At 47.3% G+C, this 21762-nt stretch overlaps 2 non-coding genes across 2 annotated transcripts; both read left to right on the top strand.

Annotated features, from left to right (window-relative positions):
* Positions 1 to 8467: 8467 nt before the first annotated feature.
* On the top strand, positions 8468 to 8607 carry LOC136613678 (U4 spliceosomal RNA). The gene has a single exon (XR_010790903.1). It is a non-coding gene; the product is annotated as a U4 spliceosomal RNA (small nuclear RNA).
* A 1932-nt stretch (positions 8608 to 10539) lies between these two features.
* On the top strand, positions 10540 to 10679 carry LOC136613679 (U4 spliceosomal RNA). Its single transcript, XR_010790904.1, has one exon. It is a non-coding gene; the product is annotated as a U4 spliceosomal RNA (small nuclear RNA).
* Positions 10680 to 21762: the final 11083 nt, after the last annotated feature.

Genomic DNA, 21762 nt, shown 5'->3' with positions numbered 1-21762 from the left:
ATTTTACGTACATAATCTAAATGTCTCACTTCCCAATGTCATAGAAACATGAATTTTGGCACAAGCATTGATTGTATCCTAAGTATGAAAAGTTAATGGGTCCCAACTCGATTATTCAATTCTAAGCGTAAAAGAATTAGTGTCCAAATTTTATGTACGTAATCTAATTCTCTCACTTCCTGATGTCATTTTATATAAAGGAAACGTCGCATGGTTGCCTCCATGTGGGGTTTCCTGGGTAACGCAGAGAACTATGCAAAATGGTGAACATATGTTTTCCTCAGTATCTCTAAAGTAACCATGACTTCATAAGATTTTCCGTGTGAACACCAGATAAACACCAGTACCAAATTAACTCGGGCGAAGCCGGGTATATCAGCTAGTCTTCCTATAACACCAAGTTACTTAAGGCCCATTTAGACGGGACAAATGTTGGGCAAACTATGTTGTACGGGAGCTAGTATCACTGGCTCAATCACAGAACAGCCAGCAGGGGGGTAGGGAGGCTGCAGGAGATTTCTCTCCCCCGCCCCTACGTAGCGGCTGTTCAATGCTGAACAGCTGCTATTTACACTGAATGATCATCGTTCAGCTCATCATCCATCATTTAGGACGAGTATGTGTGGGGATGAGTGTCTGGCATCCCATGAGCCGGGGGAGTGAGACAAAGTGGACTTTGTGATGGAATATGGGAAGGACAATTTTTATTTTGTATTCTAGGATGACCATCCTTAAAGGGCAATAAATATTCTGGCATGGCCTGGTGGGCCTCCACCTTGTCCCGATGTATAAGTATCCACATAGGGCAATGTAACCAAACACAGCCAATGTGAGTGGTGAAAATTTTTCAAGTCCAATCTCTCTTCCTCACTAGTGCAGACACAGTTGCCGTACTCCCGGATGCCATAGCCACATCGCTCCATCTTGTGGTGAGCGCTGTAATCTAAAGCTCCTCAACAGTGCTGGGGAATAACCTGCTGGCAACAGGTATATAGAGGTCATCAGTTTCTGTATCTCTCTCCCCTTCCCGAAGTGTCACAAGGCTTAGGTAGTGGGTAGCCATTGGGAACATCTTGCAGGGCCTGAGCAGTAGCCATCTCTATACTCTTCGAGCTCTCTCAGCTCCTCCTGAGCACACTCCTGGTGGACTCCTGCTACCCTGACTAGATCCAAGTTTGGGCGGCTCCAGACACCCCACCCCACTCCCTTTTCAACTCCACGGGGGGGGGGGGGGGGGGGAGAGGGGAGGAGAGAGAGACCCCCTCCCTACTTTTCTCTCACCACAGGTTGGAAGAATTGGTGGGCTTCTCCTGAGGAAAGAAAAGTGTAGTCTGGGTGTTATTTTATATGACCAGCTTGTTACCAAAATTTTCCATCTCCATATGCTTGTTCAATAATGCCACTGCACACCACAGGATCACACAGTCCTCTTTCAACTTATAGGGCATCTTTCCTACGTACATTTTGATTTCAATAAAGACTTTGCTTTTACTCACAGTTTTCCGTTGTAATCCGATACGATCAAGCATATTACAATGAAAAGTCCAGTTTTACTTTTCCCATCAACACACATGGCATGGAGGTATCATCCTGTGATAAGACATGCTGTTTTTTTTTTTTGTTTGTTTGTTTTTTTAAACAAACAATGGGTTCTGTTTTTATGAAAGTTTTGTGTGTAATGCAAAGCCCAAAACTCACAGTAAAATCAGCCATATGCACATGGTCTCAGGGTTCTCTCACATGTGTGTATGCTACTGGGTAGTACACATAGGGTTTCTGTGTGACTAATATACAGTAGCAATCTCACATTGACTTTCAATTGTGCCTCTCACACACAGCATGCACAAAAAAGTTCACAGCACCCACAATCTTGAAATGTCTTACGCGTACACACAAGGCAAAATAGTGTAAGGAGATTGCCGGAATACGGGAAGTATGCATGTGATTTGCGTACTTGTGGCATGTTCCCGCATGTAAAATACATGGGCAGTGCACAGCAAAATCTGGTGGTGTGAGAGAGCCCTATGGGTGTGCTTACAGGGATAAGTGCGATTTAAAAAAAAAAAAAAAAAACGCTCTTGTGAAGGAACCCATTGAAAATAAAAAGATTCTATTAAATGCGCATTACACATGCACAATTTGCGCATGTAGTACGCCTGTGTGAATTCACCCTAAGGCAGCTTTGACACGGCCACTAGAATCGCACAATTTTGTGTGCTGCAAGATGCAAAAATATTACAAGAATATGATATAATTCTTATGATTGGAGTCATGCACATGAGCAATTTTTTTTCCTGCATCACATTGAGGTGCGGGAAAAATCGTGGCATATCCTACCTTTTGGGTGCTCCATCACATCACCCATTGTTTTCAATGGGGATGGCAAAGCATTGCATGGCGTGCGAGGTGCATGCGAGTGTGATGTGACAATGTGAGATTTCCCATTGAAAACATTTAGGCATGGTGGAGGATCGCTACTTCCCTTAAGTGAATGCGAGGCACTTTAACCCCTTAGTGACGGCCCCATCGTGAAACTACGTCCTGCCTGAGTGGGCTTTAATCCTAGAGGACGTAGTATTATGCGTCCTTTTAGGATTAATGCCCCTCAGGCTCTGGATGTGATAGTGCCCACAGGTAGCCGACAGCATGGAGCTGTCATTCCGGGCTGCGGGCAGTGTCCCCAGAAATGCGATCGGCGCTATCCAATCGATAAGTGAAAACAAGTTTTAAAAAAAGTAAAGTTTCACCTCCCCTCATGGATCGGATCCATGAGGGGAGGTGAAAATACTCGTCTCGGTGTCCCGGGACCCGATGTCCCCTTCTGCGCATGCGCGCCCGACGTCCATCATCGGGCGCGTGCACCGAGGGTCTCGAGCCCCGGGAAATTCAAAATCCCTCTGCTCCTGGCTGCCATGTGTAGCCAGGAGCAGAGAGATTTCACCGGGGACATGATCACTGTTATCCAATGGATGACAGTGATCATGTAAAGTAAAGTAAAAAAAACAAAGTGGAAAAGTTTTAAAAAAATTTAAAAAGCTTACATTTCCTCTCCCCCCACGGATCATATCCATGAGGGAGGATGAAAGTACGTACATAAGGCCCCCGGATTTATCCGTGGACCTTACCACAGCTTCTGCACACACGCCCAGCGCCAAAATGGCGGAAGCATGCACAAAAGCTGTAGATTGCCAGGATAATTTAAATTTTTCCTGCTCCTGGCTACAAAACTGAGCCAAGAGCCCAGAGATTTCACGGGGGGCTGCGGTGAGCGGTTCCTGGTCACGTGTTCGCCGTTATCCAATGGTCACGTAAAAGTTTTTAAAAAATTGAAGTTTCATCTCCCCTCACCGATGCGATCGGTGAGAGGAGATGAAACTTTTTACCCGAGGCCTCCGTATTTGCACCCCGACGCAATCCTCCTTCGTGAACCCTCCCGAATTCTGCACATGCGATTGCCGGCAAAACTCCGGACACATGCGCAGAAGGCGGGGAGCCCAGGAAACTTAAAATCTCCTTGCTCTCAGCGACCAACGGTTGCCGAGAGCCTGGAGCAGTGACAGGTGGCCTTGTTGAGCGGTCCTCGGTCCCGAAAAAAAAAATGTAGCGATCTACCTTAGGTCGGTCTCACATAACCGGATAAGAATTACGGATTCCTCATGCGTCTGATCCGTGGTAATACGCAGATCAATCGCATTGGATTACACAATTCCGCTCACATAGTGGGTTGGAATTGTGTAATCTACTCGCAGTAAAGAGAACGCAGTAGGTTCTATTTTACTGCGGATATCCGCAACATAGAGCCCATTGTGCTCCATTGTCGCGGATATACCGGCAGCCCATACACTACTACCTTGTATACGGGCTGCGGGTACCCGCGTCATCGTTAGGCAATAATGCGGGAAATACAAACAAAAAAAAGGTGTACTGCGCATGACCGCCTGTGTGAGTACGCAGTTATGCGCAGTACATTACGCGGCCGTACGCAGGGTCACTGCCGGGCTCACAGCTGGGATCTGCTGCGGGCCTCCGCAAGCAGATTCCACCTATGGCTGCATGAGCCCGGCGTTATTCAGACCGCTACCTGTAATGCGTATTTTACAAGAAGCTCCGGGAACGCTCACCTTCATGCAGTTCCAGGAGCAGCTTGTTGAGCGTCTTCTGTGTGAGACCGCCGCACCTCCACAAGCTTACGAAGACTCACGGAACGCCACTTTTTACACCCCATACTCGCCACTGAGGTCAAGAAATGACCCCCAAAAAGCATGAGAGGAGGGGGGATACCCGGTTTTATTACCCCATGGGCCCATTCCAACCAGCCTCCGTAATTACCACTGTCTTCGGAAATACCACACAGTTCACATTATTACTTTTATCTAAGATTTAGTGAATGCCAAAAAGGGCGCGGAGGGGGGGGGGGTATTTTTAGGGAGTCAATTTTTATTCCGTACAAATGAACAATGGGGCCTGGAATTTATTCAGTTGTGCCCTGCAATCCAACGGGTGTTCCCTCTTTTATAGGCCTTGCCATGGGTCCTGTAAGTAAATTAGGGCCACAATGGGTATGTTTCTGAACACAAGACAAACGAGGGTATCCATTTTGGGGTGACCGTCTTCATTCCTATGTACACTGTACAAAAAAACTGTTTTTAAATTTAAAAAATTGAAAATCGTAATTTTTTTCCTTCTGCTTTGCTTAGATTCATTCAAATACTGTGGGGTTAAAATACGCAGTACACCCCTAGATGAATTTGTTAAGGGGTCTAGTTTTCAAAATGGGGTCATTTGAGGGGGTTACTTATCGTTTTGGCCGCTCAATGGCTCTATAATTGGGCAATGGGGCCTGGAATTTATTCAGTCGTACCTTGAAATTCAACGGGTGTTCCTTTCATTGTAGGCCTAGCCATGTGTCCTGAAAGTAGATTAGGGCCACAATGGGTATGTTTCTGAACACGGGACAAACAGGGGTATCCATTTTGGGGTGAAAGTCTTAATTTATATGTGTGCTGTACAAAAAAACTGTTTTTAAATTGACGCAATTGCCCAAAGAATGAAAATCTTAATTTTTTCCTACTGCTTTGCTTAGATCTATTTAAACATTGTATGGTTAAAATACACAGTACACCCCTAGATGAACGCGTTAAGGGGTCTAGTTTTCAAAATGGGGTCATTTGTGAGGGTTCTCTATAATGAGTGAGTATACTCGCTAAAGGCAATTGCTCGAGCGAGCATTGCCTTTAGCGAGTATCTTCCCCGCTCGAGACTACAGGTTCGGGTGCTGGCAGTGGGCAAGGAGCTGCGGGGGAGAGTGGGGCGGAACGGAGGGGAGATCTCTCTCTCTCTCCCTCTCACCCCGCCGCTCCCTCCTGCTGACAGCCGCTACTCACCGCTCCCCTGCGCCGGCACCCGAACCTGCAGTCTCGAGCGGGGGAGATACTCGCTAAAGGCAAAGCTCGCTCGAGCAATGGCCTTTAGCGAGTATACTCGCTCATCTCTATTCTCTATTGTTTTGGCCACTCAAGAGCTCTGCAAGTGTGCTATGGGGCATAAAAGGCCTTCAAGCAAAATTTATGTTCTAAAAGCCACCGACTACTCCTTTCATTTTGGGCCCCATTGTGCATTAAGACATAAGATTAGGGCCACAATGGGTATATTTCTAAAAACAGGACAAACAGGGGTATCCATTTTGGGGTGCAAGTCTTCATTCATATGTGTGTTGTGCAAAAAAAGCTGTTTTTAAAATGACAGAATTGCCAAAAAAACGAAAATCACAATTTTTTTCCTTTTTGCTTTGCTTGAATTCATTCAAAAACTGTGGGGTCAAAATTTGCAGTACACCCCTAGATAAATTCCTTAAGGGGTCTAGTTTTCAAAATGGGGTCATTTGTGGGGGTTTTCTATGGTTTTGGGCGCTCAAGACCTCTACATGTGTGCTATGGGGCCTAAAACGCCTTCAATCAAAATTTCTGTTCTGAAAAACACTGACTACTCCTTTCATTTTGGGCCTCGTTGTGCACTCAGATATAAGATTACGGCCACAATGGGTATATTTCTGAACACAGGACCAACAGGGGGATCCATTTTGGGGTGTAAATCCTCATTTTCATGTAAACCATAGGAAAAAATGTTTTTAAAATGACATATTTGCAAAAATATGAAATTTTACGTTTTCTCCTCTAAATTGAATTAATTCCAGAAAAAAACCGTGGGGTCAAAATACTCATGGCCCCCACAGTCAATACATTAAGGGGTGTAGTTTTTAAAATAGGGTCATTTGTGGGGGTACCTATTATTCTGACACTCATGAGCCTTTCCAATCTTGGCTTGGTGTAGGAAAACAGTGTTCCTCAAAATGCTGAAAAGTAATGTTAAATTTGTATGTCTCCTAAATGGTTAAAAAAACATACAGAATAAAGTAAACTGATGGAAATATATCTTGGCAAAAATTTGTACAGTATGTTCGCACATATTTGTGTAATTATAGTTGAAAATGTAAAAAAAAGACAATTTTTTTCAAAATTTTCCCAATATTCGCACTTTTAATAAATATTCATTAAAGGGGTTGTCCCGCGGCAGCAAGTGCGGTTATACACTTCTGTATGACCATATTAATGCACTTTGTAATGTACATCGTGCATTAAATATGAGCCATACAGAAGTTATTCACTTACCCATTCCATTGCTGGCGTCCCCGTCTCCATGGCGCCGTCTAATTTCTGTGTCTTCTGGCTGCTTTAGATGCGCTTGCGCTGTGCGGTCTTCTGCCTGGTGAATGGGGCCGCTCCGGCCGGAGAGCTGGTCTGCGCGTCGTCATCATGGCTCCGCCTCCGTCACGTGGTGCCGATCAGCCAATGAGGTGGCTGTATCGGCCGTGGAACGCAAGGAAGGAGAAGACAATCCACGGTGCACCATGGGAGAAAACCACGGTGCATCATTGGAAAAGGACCGGCGGCCATCTTTAAAAGAAGAAAAGAAGATGCTGCGCGAACGGGGTTGCAGGTAAGCGATTGTTATTTAAAAAAAAAAAAAAAAAACGGAATTGATTTTAACAGGGCAGAATGCGGGGGTAAGTTGAAAAAAAATTTTGGGATTTCACCGCGGGACAACCCCTTTAACACTATCAGTCTATTTTTTCCAAGTACAACATGTGGCGAAAAAACATTGTCAGAATCACTTGGATATGTAAAGCCTTTTGGTATGGAATGGCAAAGATCTGTACCTCTCCAGTAAAGAGGGAAGAAAAAAATGTTGTGCTAACGAGGCAGCTTGCAAATGGTTGCCTGAAGCTATCCATACTTAAAAATTAGTTATCAAATCGTGAAAATAATTTCTTTTCTACTTATTACTGAGGAAGGGTCGCAGTGGTTCCCATATGGTATAGATACTAGGATTCCTGGTTCTCACCCAGATGGTTTGGGTTTGACTTTTTTTTTTAGCAAGCTGTGTAAGCAATTTTTCCTTTATGGCCTAGCGGTTAGAATTACTGGTTTTTACCAAGGCAGCCAGGGTTCAACTCCTGGTAGAGGAATGAGCATTTTCTTAAGATGGCAACTACATTGAAAGACCTACAGAATTAAGATATCATTCAAAAAAATAAATATATAAGATTATCATTCCGGTTTCCCACACAGGCGGGGAATCTACAAGTCTTGTATCAGTTTGCCTTGACTTTGCTTTTTAATCAAGAATGCTGTGAACTGGATTTGAACCGGGGGTTGCTGCCTCTCAGGATCACTTACAGTAACAGGGGTAGTGGATGAGTCATCTGTCTCACCATGCCTCAAGTTATGTACAGTGAGGCAGCGCTCCAAGAGGAAGACTAAAGATTTTTTACAAAAATAAAGCAGAGTCAAATAATCTGGTACAAATTGTTGTAAATACTCAGTTGTGTCCAGATGAATCCATGACTGGGTTTCCATATATATTATTCACTGGTGAAGAAGAAATAGTCTGCCTATCAGAAATCCCACGTGGTATGGGAGAGCAGCTTGAAAATGCTCCAGTCGCAATGTATGGCAGAGAGAAAGTATGTAAACAAAAAAGAGAACATAGCAGCCTGTTGGTTCCCGGGATGTCTCACTGGTGGCTGCCGACACACTGCTAGTGGAAGAGAAGTAACCCGAGAATAGCCACAGCTGCAGTGTTCTCTGCGTGGAACCCATGAAAATTCTACATAGAGGCCCATAGATTTTATATTGAAAAAGGCCTACCTCTGTAAAGGCCGCAACGCATTGTACTGCACTTATTAAACTGTGAAATATTCCTGTTGCCTACAACTATCTACGAGCCAACTGGGACTGGGGGTGCCTTATTAGAGGCACCTCCGTGAAGTAAGTGATATGCTTCAATACCACCTTCTTTGGAATAATAATACCGTCTGGGCGCTGAAATTATCTATTTTTTTTTGTTTACATGCCTCAAATTAGCTCCTCCATGAGAGTGCTAGTTTCTTGGCTTTTTGGGGTCTTTTAGCTTTGCATTGTGGGAGTGTCATAGCCCATGAGGTTTAACTGATGCGTGGTTATTGCTAACTGAAAACCTTTCCTAATATCCCCGCCATGATGGCTTGAAATAGTCAGCATTGGCAATATTTGCTGGTCTCTCAGGAGACTTCATCTATAGTAGAAAGAACAAAAAAAGGGTAAGAGATTGAGATTGGAAGTCATGTTAACTTGCTTTGCTGTTACCAGAGGGGAAAACAGAAAATTGGGGGAATAAAAGAATGCAGGATATCTATAATCCGAGAGCTGAGGAGGGAACACTTAGCTAACTTAAATGAATTCAAGTCCCAAGATCCAGATTAATTACTTCATAGGATACTAAAGGAAACAGCAGAGGTAATTGCTGAGCCACTGGCCATTATCTTTGAAAATTCCTGGAGAACAGGAGAAGTCCCAAAAGATTGGAAAAGGGCAAATAATGTCCCTATCTTCAAAAAGGGAAGAAGGTGGATCCAGGAAAGTACAGGCCTGTGAGCCTGACTTCTATACGGGGAAAGATCCTTGAACAAATTATTAAACAGCATGTATGCAAGTACTTGAACAAAAATGGAGTAATTAACCAGAGCCGGCATGGGTTTGTAACAAACAAGTCATGTCAGACTAATCTAATTTCCTTCTATGACAATCAGCAACTGGGTTGATCAGGGAAATGCTGTGGATATAGTATATCTTAACTTTAGTAAAACATTTGACAAAGTATCTCATACCATACTTGAAATATTATTGAAAAAATGACCAAATATGGGATTCACAAGGCAACTGTTAGGTAGATTCACAACTTTCTGAGTGATTGCACTCAAAGAGTGGACATAAATGGCTGCACATCCAAGTGGTAGAATGTATCAACTGGGCGGGGCACAAGGTTCTGTCCTAGGCCCAGTGTTCAACATTATTATATATGATCTGGAGGAGGAAGCTAGGAGGGATAGCTTACACTTGGAAAGAGAGCGAGTATTCAAAAAGATCTAGAAAAGCTTGAACAGTGGGCGGCGACTAATGGAATGGTATTTAACAGAGAGAAATGCAGAGTCCTAAATCTGGGGAAGAAAATCGAAAAAAAAAAAGCACATCAAAATGGGAGGAATCGGGCAGAGCAGCAGCACATGTGAAAAAGACTTTGGTATACTAATAGATCGTAGACTGAACATGAGTCAACAATGTGATGCAGCAGCCAAAAAGGCAAACACAATTCTGGGATGTATTAAGAGAAGCATAGAGTCTAGATCACATGAGGTAATTATCCCCCTCCACTCTTCCTTAGTCAGACCTCATGTGGAATACTGTGTCCCGTTCTGGGCATCCCATTTTAAAAAAGACAGACAAACTGGAGCAAGGTCAGAGAAGAGTTACCAAGATGGTGAGCAGTCTGCAAATCATGTCCTATGAGGAACGGTTAAATGATCTGGGAATGTTTAACTTGCAAAAAAGGAGGCTGAGAGGAGACTCAACAGCGGTCTACAAATATCTGAAGGGCTGTGACAGTCCAGAAGCATCAGCCCTATTCGCATTTGCACAAGGAAATACCAGAAGCAATGGGATGAAACTGAAAGAAAGTTTTTTCTAATATCTAATCTGTGTCTCCTCCCTAACAGTGAGGGTGATCAATGAGTGGAACAAGTTACCACGGGAGGTGGTGAGTTCTCCTTCAATAGAAGTTTTCAAACAAAGCCTGGACAAATATCTGTCTGGGATGATTTAGTGATCCTGCACTGAGCAGGGTGTTGGACCAGATGACCCTGGAGGTCCCTTCCAACTCTACCATTCTATGATTCTATAACCCTGCACATGAAGCAAACTTATGCCAATTTACCAGCTGCAAGAAATGTCAATTGTCTCTCTGCCATGCCTACTTTTGAAAATGCATGAGAAGACAAAATGCCATTTTGGTGATGACCCGAAGGACAACTGCATTGAGTCTTCAGTCCCTTGTCTACCAAGATGCCTTGCCGTAGTGTAGAAAGTGGATTGTTCATCTTTCTCACCATGCCTCAAATGAGCTCTTTCAAGAGCGCATGAATTTCTTGGCCTCTTGTAGTCTTTTAACTTTGCGCAGTGGCAGTATCCTAGCCCATGAGGTTTAACCAAGCCGTGATTTTTGCTGATTGAAAACTTTTCCCAACACCCTGTCATGATGGCTTGAAACATAGTCAGCATTTGTAGTTTTGCTGCTTTCTCAGTAGACGACTTCTTTAGTAGGAAGAACAGAAAAAGCAGTAAGGACTCCCTCACAGAGACGCTTTTTTCAGCGATTAAGCGCAACATTTTCTGCGCTGCGCTAATCGCTGTATAACGCTCCAATTGTTTTCAATGGAGCTTCTCAGACAGCCGCTTGATCACGGCGCTTTCAAGGTCCGCAATTTTTGAGTGGAGTCTGTTCTATTTTTGACATTTAGCGTACCTAATCAATGATGAGGGAAGTTAAACTCTGCTGTCGGTCACAGGGAGCTACGGCTAAAAATGAAAGTAAAATTGCGCCGCTTTGCCGAACGCTTGTGTGAGGGAGGCCTAAGAGATTGGTAGAAACAAACCATGTTAACATGCCTTCTAACTTCAGAGGAAAAAAGAAAACCCTACCATGAAGCGAACTAATGCCCATTTACCAGCTGCAAGAAATGTCAATTGTCTTACTGCCACGTGTACTTTGCAAACCCATGACAAGAATAAATGCCATTTGGATTATCACCTTAGTGACAGCTACCCTTCTGTCCCTAAACTTCTAGGGTGCTTTACAGTAGCTGGGGAACTGGATGAGTCCTCTTTGTCCTACCATGCCATGGATGAGGTACTTCATGAGAGTGTAATATTTTTGGCCACTTGGTCTTTTGGCCTTGCACAATGGCAGTATCATAGCTCATTCGGTTTTATCAAGGCGTAATTATTGTTAGTTATAAATAGAGATGAGCGAGCACCAAAATGCTCGGGTGCTCGTTACTCGGGACGAAATTATCGCGATGCTCGAGGGTTCGTTTCGAGTAACGAACCCCATTGAAGTCAATGGGCGACCCGAGCATTTTTGTATTTCGCCGATGCTCGCTAAGGTTTCCAATTGTGAAAATCTGGGCAATTCAAGAAAGTGATGGGAACGACACAGCAACGGATAGGGCAGGCGAGGGGCTACATGTTGGGCTGCATCTCAAGTTCACAGGTCCCACTATTAAGCCACAATACCGGCAAGAGTGCCCCCTCCCCCCAACAACTTTTACTTCTGAAAAGCCCTCATTAGCAATGCATACCTTAGCTAAGCACCACACTACCTCCAACAAAGCACAATCACTGCCTGCATGACACTCCGCTGCCACTTCTCCTGGGTTACATGCTGCCCAACACCCCCCCCCCCCCCCCCGCACGACCCAGTGTCCACAGCGTACACCAAATTGTCCCTGCGCAGCCTTCAGCTGCCCTCATGCCACACCACCCTCATGTCTATTTATAAGTGCGTCTGCCATGAGGAGGAACTGCAGGCACACACTGCAGAGGGTTGGCACGGCTAGGCAGCGACCCTCTTTAAAAGGGGCGGGGCGATAGCCCACAATGCTGTACAGAGGCAATGAGAAATAGAATCCTGTGCCACCGCCATCAGGAGCTGCACACGTGGGCATAGCAATGGGGAACCTATGTGCCACACACTATTCATTCTGTCAAGGTGTCTGCATGCCCCAGTCAGACCGGGCTTTTTAATTCATAGACACAGGCAGGTACAACTCCCTATTGTGAAGTCCCTGTGGACCGACAGCATGGGTGGCTCCCTGGAACCCACCAGCGGTACATAAATATATCCCATTGCATTGCCCAACACAGCTGAGGTAGTAATGTCGTGCTTAATGCAGGTGGGCTTCGGCCCACACTGCATGCCCCAGTCTGACTGGGGTTCTTTACAAGTGGACAGATGTAGGTTAAACTCCGTGTGCACCTACAGCATGGGTGGCTCCCTGGAACCCACCGGCGGTACATAATATCCCATTGCATTGCCCAACACAGCTGAGGTACTAATGTCGTGCTTAATGCAGGTGGGCTTCGGCCCACACTGCATGCCCCAGTCAGACTGGGGTTCTTTACAAGTGGAAACAGATGCATTTATAATTCCCTGTGGACCCACAGCATGGGTGGGTGCCAGGAAGCCACCGGCAGTACATAAATATATCCCATTGCATTGCCCAACACAGCTGAGGTAGTAATGTCGTGCTTAATGCAGGTGGGCTTCGGCCCACACTGTATGCCCCAGTCAGACTGGGGTTCTTGACAAGTGGACACATGTAGGTTAAACTCCGTGTGCACCTACAGCATGGGTGGGTGCCAGGAACCCACCGGCGGTACATAAATATATCCCATTGCATTGCCCAACACAGCTGAGGTAGTAATGTCGTGCTTAATACAGGTGGGCTTCGGCCCACACTGCATGCCCCAGTCAGACTGGTAATATGTACCTTAACAGTAACCGCGTTGGTGGTAATGTGGTGGTGACTGCGGACCTAGTAGCGCGGTTTCATTTTGTTGGTTTTCGGAATGTGGCCAGGATTAAGTGGGCTGTGGCGGGGGATGTTTTTGAGGCACTACGTGTCCTCTCCACGTGTCCGTGGTTATATGCACCTTAACAGTAACAGCGTTGGTGGGAAATGGCCTCGCCGCCATCATGTCTTTGGGAAGCCTCTGTTTCCACACCCCAGAGACATACCATTAGCAGCGGTATAGGCAGAGCCCATAATTAGTAACATTTCAGCGGTAGCATTAGGGACAGGCCCCACTAACATATCACTAGCAGCATTATAGGGGGAGCACAGTATTAGTTCCATTTCAGTAATAGTAGCACTCAAGACAGGCCCCAGTAACAATTCCGAAGCATCAGTATAGTGGGAGCGCAGTCTTAGTTCCATTTCAGTAATAGTAGCACTCAAGACAGGCCCCAGTAACAATTCCGAAGCAGCAGTATAGGAGGAGCGCAGTCTTAGTTCCATTTCAGTAGTAGTAGCAGTCAAGGCAGGCCACAGTAATATTCCCATTGCAGCAGTTTAGGGAGATAACAGTCTCTTTCACATTTCAGTAGCTGCAGTATAGACAAGGCCCAAGTTACATTTATGTAGCTAAAGTGTAGGCCAACCCCACACACCTTTCTGTACCATGAGTGCAGGCGAAGAACATAGAAATTACTATGATTACACTGTAGGTGAGGGCCCAAAAAAATTGGTGTACCAACAGTAGTAATGTACCTCAGAAAAAATTGGCCATGCCCAACCAAGATGGCAGGTGAAACCCATTAATCGCTTTGGTTAATGTGGCTTAAGTGGTAACTAGGCCTGGAGGCAGCCCAGTTTAACGAAAAATTGGTTCAAGTTAAAGTTTCAACGCTTTTAAGAGCATTGAAACGTATAAACATTGTTTAGAAAAATTATATGAGTGAGCCTTGTGGCCCTAAGAAAAATTGCCCGTTCTGCGTGATTACGTGAGGTTTCAGGAGGAGGAGCAGGAGGAGGAGGAGGAATATTATACACAGATTGATGAAGCAGAAATGTCCCCGTTTTGGATGGTGAGAGAGAACGATGCTTCCATCCGCGGGTACAGCCTACGTATTGCTTAGGTATTGCTGCTGTCCGCTGGTGGAGAAGAGAAGTCTGGGGAAATCCAGGCTTTGTTCATCTTGATGAGTGTTAGCCTGTCGGCACTGTCGCTTGACAGGCAGGTACGCTTATCTGTGATGATTCCCCCAGCCGCACTAAACACCCTCTCTGACAAGACGCTAGCCGCAGGACAAGCAAGCACCTCCAGGGCATACAGCGCTAGTTCAGGCCACGTGTCCAGCTTCGACACCCAGTAGTTGTAGGTGGCAGAGGCGTCACGGAGGACGGTCGTGCGATCGGCTACATACTCCCTCACCATCCTTTTACAGTGCTCCCGCCGACTCAGGCTTGACTGGGGAGCGGTGACACAGTCTTGGTGGGGAGCCATAAAGCTGTCCAGGGCCTTGGAGACTGTTGCACTGCCTGTGCTGTACATGCTGCTCGATCTCCGCACCTCCCCTGCTACCTGGCCCTCGGAACTGCGCCTTCTACCACTAGCGCTGTCGGATGGGAATTTTACCATCAGCTTGTCCGCCAGGGTCCTGTGGTATAGCAACACTCTCTAACCCCTTTCCTCTTCGGGAATGAGAGTGGAAAGGTTCTCCTTATACCGTGGGTCGAGCAGTGTGTACACCCAGTAATCCGTAGTGGCCAGAATGCGTGTAACGCGAGGGTCACGAGAAAGGCATCCTAACATGAAGTCAGCCATGTGTGCCAGGGTACCTGTACGCAACACATGGCTGTCTTCACTAGGAAGATCACTTTCAGGATCCTCCTCCTCCTCCTCCTCCTCAGGCCATACACGATGAAAGGATGACAGGCAAGCAGCATGGGTACCGTCAGCAGTGGGCCAAGCTGTCTCTTCCCCCTCCTCCTCATCCTCCTCATGCTCCTCCTCCTCCTCCTGAACGCGCTGAGATATAGACAGGAGGGTGCTCTGACTATCCAGCGACATACTGTCTTCCCCCGCCTCCGTTTCCGAGCGCAAAGCATCTGCCTTTATGCTTTGCAGGGAATTTCTCAAGATGCATAGCAGAGGCATGGTGACGCTAATGATTGCAGCATCGCCGCTCACCACCTGGGTAGACTGCTCAAAGTTTCCAAGGACCTGGCAGATGTCTGCAAACCAGGCCCACTCTTCTGAAAAGAATTGAGGAGGCTGACTCCCACTGCGCCGCTGATGTTGGAGTTGGTATTCCACTATAGCTCTACGCTGCTCATAGAGCCTGGCCAACATGTGGAGCGTAGAGTTCCACCGTGTGGGCACGTCGCACAGCAGTCGGTGCACTGGCAGATTAAACCGATGTTGCAGGGTTCGCAGGGTGGCAGCGTCCGTGTGGGACTTGCGGAAATGTGCGCAGAGCCGGCGCACCTTTACGAGCGGGTCTGACAAGCGTGGGTAGCTTTTCAGAAACCGCTGAACCACCAAATTAAAGACGTGGGCCAGGCATGGCACGTGCGTGAGGCTGCCGAGCTGCAGAGCCGCCACCAGGTTACGGCCGTTGTCACACACGACCATGCCCGGTTGGAGGCTCAGCGGCGCAAGCCAGCGGTCGGTCTGCTCTGTCAGACCCTGCAGCAGTTCGTGGGCCGTGTGCCTCTTATCTCCTAAGCTGAGTAGTTTCAGCACGGCCTGCTGACGCTTGCCCACCGCTGTGCTGCCACGCCGCGCGACACCGACTGCTGGCGACGTGCTGCTGCTGCTGACACATCTTGATTGTGAGACAGAGGTTGTGTTGGAGGAGAAGGAGGAGGAGGAGGAGGGTGCTTTAGTGGAGGAAGCATACACCGCCGCAGATACCACCAGCGAGCTGGGGCCCGCAATTCTGGGGGTGGGTAGGACGTGAGCGGTCCCAGCCTCCACTAAATTCACCCAATGTGCCGTCAGGGAGATGTAGTGGCCCTGCCCGCCTGTGCTTGTCCACATGTCCGTTGTTAAGTGGACCTTGGCAGTAACTGCGTTGGTGAGGGCGCGTACAATGTTGCGAGAGACGTGGTCGTGCAGGGCTGGGACGGCATATCGGGAAAAGTAGTGGCGACTGGGAACTGAGTAGCGCGGGGCCGCCGCCGCCATCATACTTTTGAAGGACTCCGTTTCCACAATCCTATACGGCAGCATCTCAAGGCTGATAAATTTGGCTATGTGGACGGTTAACGCTTGAGCGTGCGGGTGCGTGGCAGCGTACTTGCGCTTGCGCTCCAACACTTGCGCTAGCGACGGCTGGACGGTGCGCTGAGAGACATTGGTGGATGGGGCCGAGGACAGTGGAGGTGAGGGTGTGGGTGCAGGCCAGGAGACGGTAGTGCCTGTGTCCTAAGAGGGGGGTTGGATCTCAGTGGCAGATTGGGGCACAGGGGGAGAGGCAGCGGTGCAAACCGGAGGCGGTGAACGGCCTTCGTCCCACCTTGTGGGGTGCTTGGCCATCATATGTCTGCGCATGCTGGTGGTGGTGAGGCTGTTGGTGGTGGCTCCCCGGCTGATCTTGGCGCGACAAAGGTTGCACACCACTGTTCGTCGGTCGTCAGGTGTCTCTGTGAAAAACTGCCAGACCTTAGAGCACCTTGGCCTCTGCAGGGTGGCATGGCGCGAGGGTGCGCTTTGGGAAACAGTTGGTGGATTATTCGGTCTGGCCCTGCCTCTACCCCTGGCCACCGCACTGCCTCTTGCAACCTGCCCTGCTGCTGCCCTTGCCTCCCCCTCTGAAGACCTGTCCTGAGTAGGCGTTGCAAACCAGGTGGGGTCAGTCACCTCATCGTCCTGCTGCTCTTCCTCAGAATCCTCTGTGCGTTCCTCCCTCGGACTTACTGCCCTCACTACTACCTGACTGAAAGACAACTGTGTCTCATCGTCCTCGTCCTCCTCACCCACTGAAAGGTCTTGAGACAGTTGCCGGAAGTCCCCAGCCTCATCCCCCGGACCCCGGGAACTTTCCAATGGTTGGGCATCAGTGACGATAAACTCCTCTGGTGGGAGAGGAACCACTGCTGCCCAATCTGAGCAGGGGCCCGAGAACAGTTCCTGGGAGTCTTCCCGCTCCTGAGAATGTGTCATTGTAGTGGAGTGAGGAGGTTGGGAGGAAGGAGGAGCAGCAGACAGAGGATTCGGATTTGCAGCAGTGGAGGCGCAGAACTGTGGGTGGATGATAGGTTGCTCGAAGCACTTTCTGCCATCCACGACAGGACCTGCTCACACTGCTCATTTTCTAATAAAGGTCTCCCGCGTGGACCCATTAATTGTACGATGAATGTCGGGACGCCAGAAACGTGCCTCTCTCCTAATCGCTCAGCAGTCGGCTGCGATACACCTGGATCAGGAGTTTGGCCTATGCCCACACCCTCACTTGGCCCTCCGCGTCCTCGGCCGCGTCCACATCCTCTAAGCCTACCCCTACCCCTCAGCATGCTGTATTACCAGTGATTTGATTTCCCAGGCAGGAAATAAATTGGCGCAAGCCTGCAGGCCAAATATAATTTTTTCCCTTTTTTTTTTAAAGGAAAGGCCCACTGCGTATATTCAATCAATAATAAATGTGTTGTGGCCCTGCAAATGTGTCACAGAACTGCAGTGTTGCAGAGTTATTAACTGCAGCAGAGCGGTGATTTCCCAGGCAGGAAATAAATTGGTACAAGCCTACTGTTAAACGTAGCTGGCTGCGTATGATTTTTTTCTACGTTCTCCACCCAGCACACACGTACCCAGAACGCTGAGGACTGTCAGAGGCAGGCCAAATATAATTTTTTCCCTTTTTTTTAAAGGAAAGGCCCACTGCGTATATTCAATCAATAATAAATGTGTTGTGGCCCTGCAAATGTGTCACAGAACTGCAGTGTTGCAGAGTTATTAACTGCAGCAGAGCGGTGATTTCCCAGGCAGGAAATAAATTGGCGCAAGCCTGCTGTTAAACGTAGCTGGCTGCGTATGATTTTTTCTACGTTCTCCACCCAGCACACACGTACCCAGAACGCTGAGGACTGTCAGAGGCAGGCCAAATATAATTTTTTCCCTTTTTTTTTAAAGGAAAGGCCCACTGCGTATATTCAATCAATAATAAATGTGTTGTGGCCCTGCCTACACAATTCTGTCCCTGTAGTATTACTGCAGGGCGCAATGCTCTGCACGGCCGATTTGGAAAAAAAAAAGGGGCAACACTGCTAACTGCAGCCTCCACACTACTGCACACTGTTAGATGTGGCCCTAAGAAGGACCGTTGGGGTTCTTGAAGCCTACACTAACTCCTAACACTCTCCCTGCCTAACCACCACTTCTGTCCCTGTAGTATTACTGCTGGGCGCAATGCTCTGCACGGCCGATTTGGAAAAAAAAAAGGGGCAACACTGCTAACAGCAGCCTTCACACTACTGCACACGGTTAGATGTGGCCCTAAGAAGGACCGTTGGGGTTCTTGAAGCCTACACTAACTCCTAACGCTCTCCCTACAGCAGCTCCGGCACCAGCAGCACTGTCCCTCAGCTATCTCACAAGGCATCTGAGGCAAGCCGCGGGAGGGGCCGACTTTTATACTCGGGTGACACCTGATCTCGCCAGCCACTCACAGTAGGGGGGTGGTATAGGGCTGGAACATCACAGGGGGAAGTTGTAATGCCTTCCCTGTCTTTCAATTGGCCAGAAAAGCGCGCTAACGTCTCAGAGATGAAAGTGAAAGTAACCCGAACATCGCGTGGTGCTCGTTACGAGTAACGAGCATCCCGAACACGCTAATATTCGCCCGAGCACGAGTACGTGCTCGGACGAGTACGTTCGCTCATCTCTAGTTATAAACTCTTTCTAATACCCCACCATGATTATTTGAAATCCATTCTGTATTATTAACCCCTTTGTGAGTCCTGATGGTCATTCAATGTTGTTTCTCCAGGGCTCTGTGTAGCAGCTACAGAAATGTGTGTCTCCCACTCCTGGATAGCTGCAGCCCGAAGGAGATAAAAGACTGGAAACAGGCTGCTACTTTCTACACCCTGTTCTTACCATATAGGTTGATAAATAGCCCCGCCCCCAAAAGGCGTCGGGTTTACAGCAAGCATGGTATGAGGGATACCATGTTCTATTGCTCCCTGTGCCCCTCCCAACCAGGCCTCTGAAATAATCCCTGTTTTGAGCAAATTTAGATTATTAACTTTGGCCGGCTTCACCGGAGCGTGACTGGCTCCGCCGCGGAATATTCCGCGGCGAAGCCTGTCACGGCGCCCCCCCCAGAGACTCCATACTTACCAGCGGGTCCGGCGTCTTTGCTCCCGCATGACGCTTCCCCGCCCACCGCCGCCGCGTCATGTGACACGCCAGCCGACCGGCCGCGTCATATGACGCAGCGGCGGTAGGCGGGAAAGCGTTTTCACGCTATCTTCCGCTGTGTTACAGTGGGAGATAGCGTGAATGGACGGCTTCCATTGACTGTAATGGAAGCCGTCAGCGTGTACACCCGCGGCAAATAGAGCATGCCGCGGGTGAGGACGGGAGATTTCATGGTGCGAAATTCCGCGGTGGAATTCCACATCGTGAGTATTGTGCTATTAGGTTCAATAGAACCTAATGGCAGCGGGCAACGCAGCGGATTTTCGCCGCGAATTACGCGGCGGAAATCCGTTCGTGGGAAGGATGCCTTTATCTAAGATATAGAGAGTGTCAAAAAGGGGGATTCTTTTTAAGGAGTCTATTTAAGTGTGCAGTGGGGTCGGGAATTCAATCATTTGTTCCCCCGAAAGCCAATATGCGTCCCCTTAGTTAGAGGCCTAGCCATGGTTTCAATAAGCAGAATGCGGCTAGAACAGGGGTACTGCTGAACACTGAAGAACTAGTACAATAACATTTGGGCTGTGTCTACCCAGTTTTCACTGTTTACAACAAAAAAAAACTGTCATAAAAGTGACATATTTGTAAAAAAGAAAAAAGAAAAAAAAAGTTTTTTTTCTCCTGCTCTTTATTTAACCCTTAGTGACGGCCCCATTGCCTTTTTACGTGCTGCTTTAGTGGGCTTTAATCCTCAGAGCTGTAAACACATGCTTACTTTGAGGATTAAAGCCATGAGGCCTTTGGACGTGACAGCTCCCTGTTGTCAGCTGCTGGAGATACCCAAAAACCTGGAGCAGTCATGGGGGGCTGGGATATCCGACCCCCAGTCATGCGATCTCTTCTATTTAATGGATATTAGCAATCACATTTAGGTAAATAAAAGGTAAAAAAAAGTTAAAGTTTCAGCTCCCCTCACGGATCAGATCCATAAGGGGAGCTGAGAATACTTACCCCCATCCTCGGTGATGTCCCACGATGTTCTGGTCTTCGAGAACCTGACACCGGTGTCTTCACATGCGCGCCAGTCGTCATTACGTCACGTGCAAAATGATTAGCCCAGAGCAGGGAGATGTCACCGGGTAACACTGAATGCAGTTTCTGGTCACATGATCACGATCACATCGTCAATTAGACGATGGATAACGGCGATCATGTAAAGTAAAAAATAAGTTTAAAATTTTTTTTTTTAAAAAGCTTGTTTCATCTGCCCTGATGAATAATATCCACGAGGGGAGATGAAATTACTTAAGGATTTATCTACCGACCTTATCCCAGCTTCCGCGCACCGCTCGTCGCCAAAATGGACGCAGTCCCTCATCCTGTAATCCAAAGGATAACGGCGATCACGTAAAAGTAAAGAAAAATTAAAGTTTCACCTCCCATCACAGATCTGATCCATGAGGGGAGGTGAAATAACGTACTTAAGGTCTCCGGCAATGTCCCCTGACAGGATCTTTATCCGCGGAACTTTCCCCAGCTTCGGCGCAAATGTGCCCATTACCAAAATGATGGATGCAAGCGCAGAAGCTGGGGAGGGCCGGTGAAATGTAATATCTTCTTGCTCCTAGAGGTGGCTGAGAGTCTGGAACAGTGACCGAGGGCTGCAGTTGAAGTTTAATGCTCCTTTTGATTTGGGCCCCGTTGTGCATACTGTAGCAGGGTGAGAGGTGAAGTGAGGGACGAAAAGTATATATTACGGAGGTTACTAGCATCCGGGATGTAGATCCGGTCCATTCCTCACTCCGGTACGGAGTTCCACCGGAGCAGAACAGGTGGTGGACATAAATTGGTGCAGCTGACCAGTTCAGGGAGAGATGTCCTGTGTGAGCAGTGAGAGTGAGAACCCTGAGCTGATGACCCCGCACCACGCTGCAGGGAAGGTTTGCTGAGACTATGTCTAATTGAAACCAAAGGACTTTTGTGTTGATTATTACTAGACTGCTGATTTAAAAAGGACTTTCCTTATATATTTTGTTATCTGGAGACTACCAGTACTTTGTGTTATATTGTGCAAGCGTGAATAAAAGACAAGACGTTCAGCATTTGGTCGTGGCCTGTTGTGTTTCCCCCTGCACTGCTACAATACAGATACAAGATTAAGGCCACAATAGGTATGTGGACACACAGGGGTATCCTATTTCAGGTGCAAAAAAACCTGTAAAAATACTCATGACACCCCTCAGTGAATACATTAAAATGTGTACTTTTTTAAATGGGGTAATTTATGGGGGTATCTATCATTCTGACACCTATGAGCCTTTGTAGTCTTGGGTAAGTGTAGGAAAACAAAATATTCCTCAAAATTATAATTAATGTTAAATTTATATGTCTCCTTAAAGGGTAAAAAACTAAAGTTTTTCCAATGTGTGTCCAGAATATCTCAGAAATATATATCTTATGTGTACAG

Source organism: Eleutherodactylus coqui, chromosome 2 (genome assembly GCF_035609145.1).
Source record: "Eleutherodactylus coqui strain aEleCoq1 chromosome 2, aEleCoq1.hap1, whole genome shotgun sequence".
NCBI lineage: Eukaryota > Metazoa > Chordata > Amphibia > Anura > Eleutherodactylidae > Eleutherodactylus > Eleutherodactylus coqui.
This window is presented reverse-complemented; position numbering and strand designations above follow the sequence as displayed.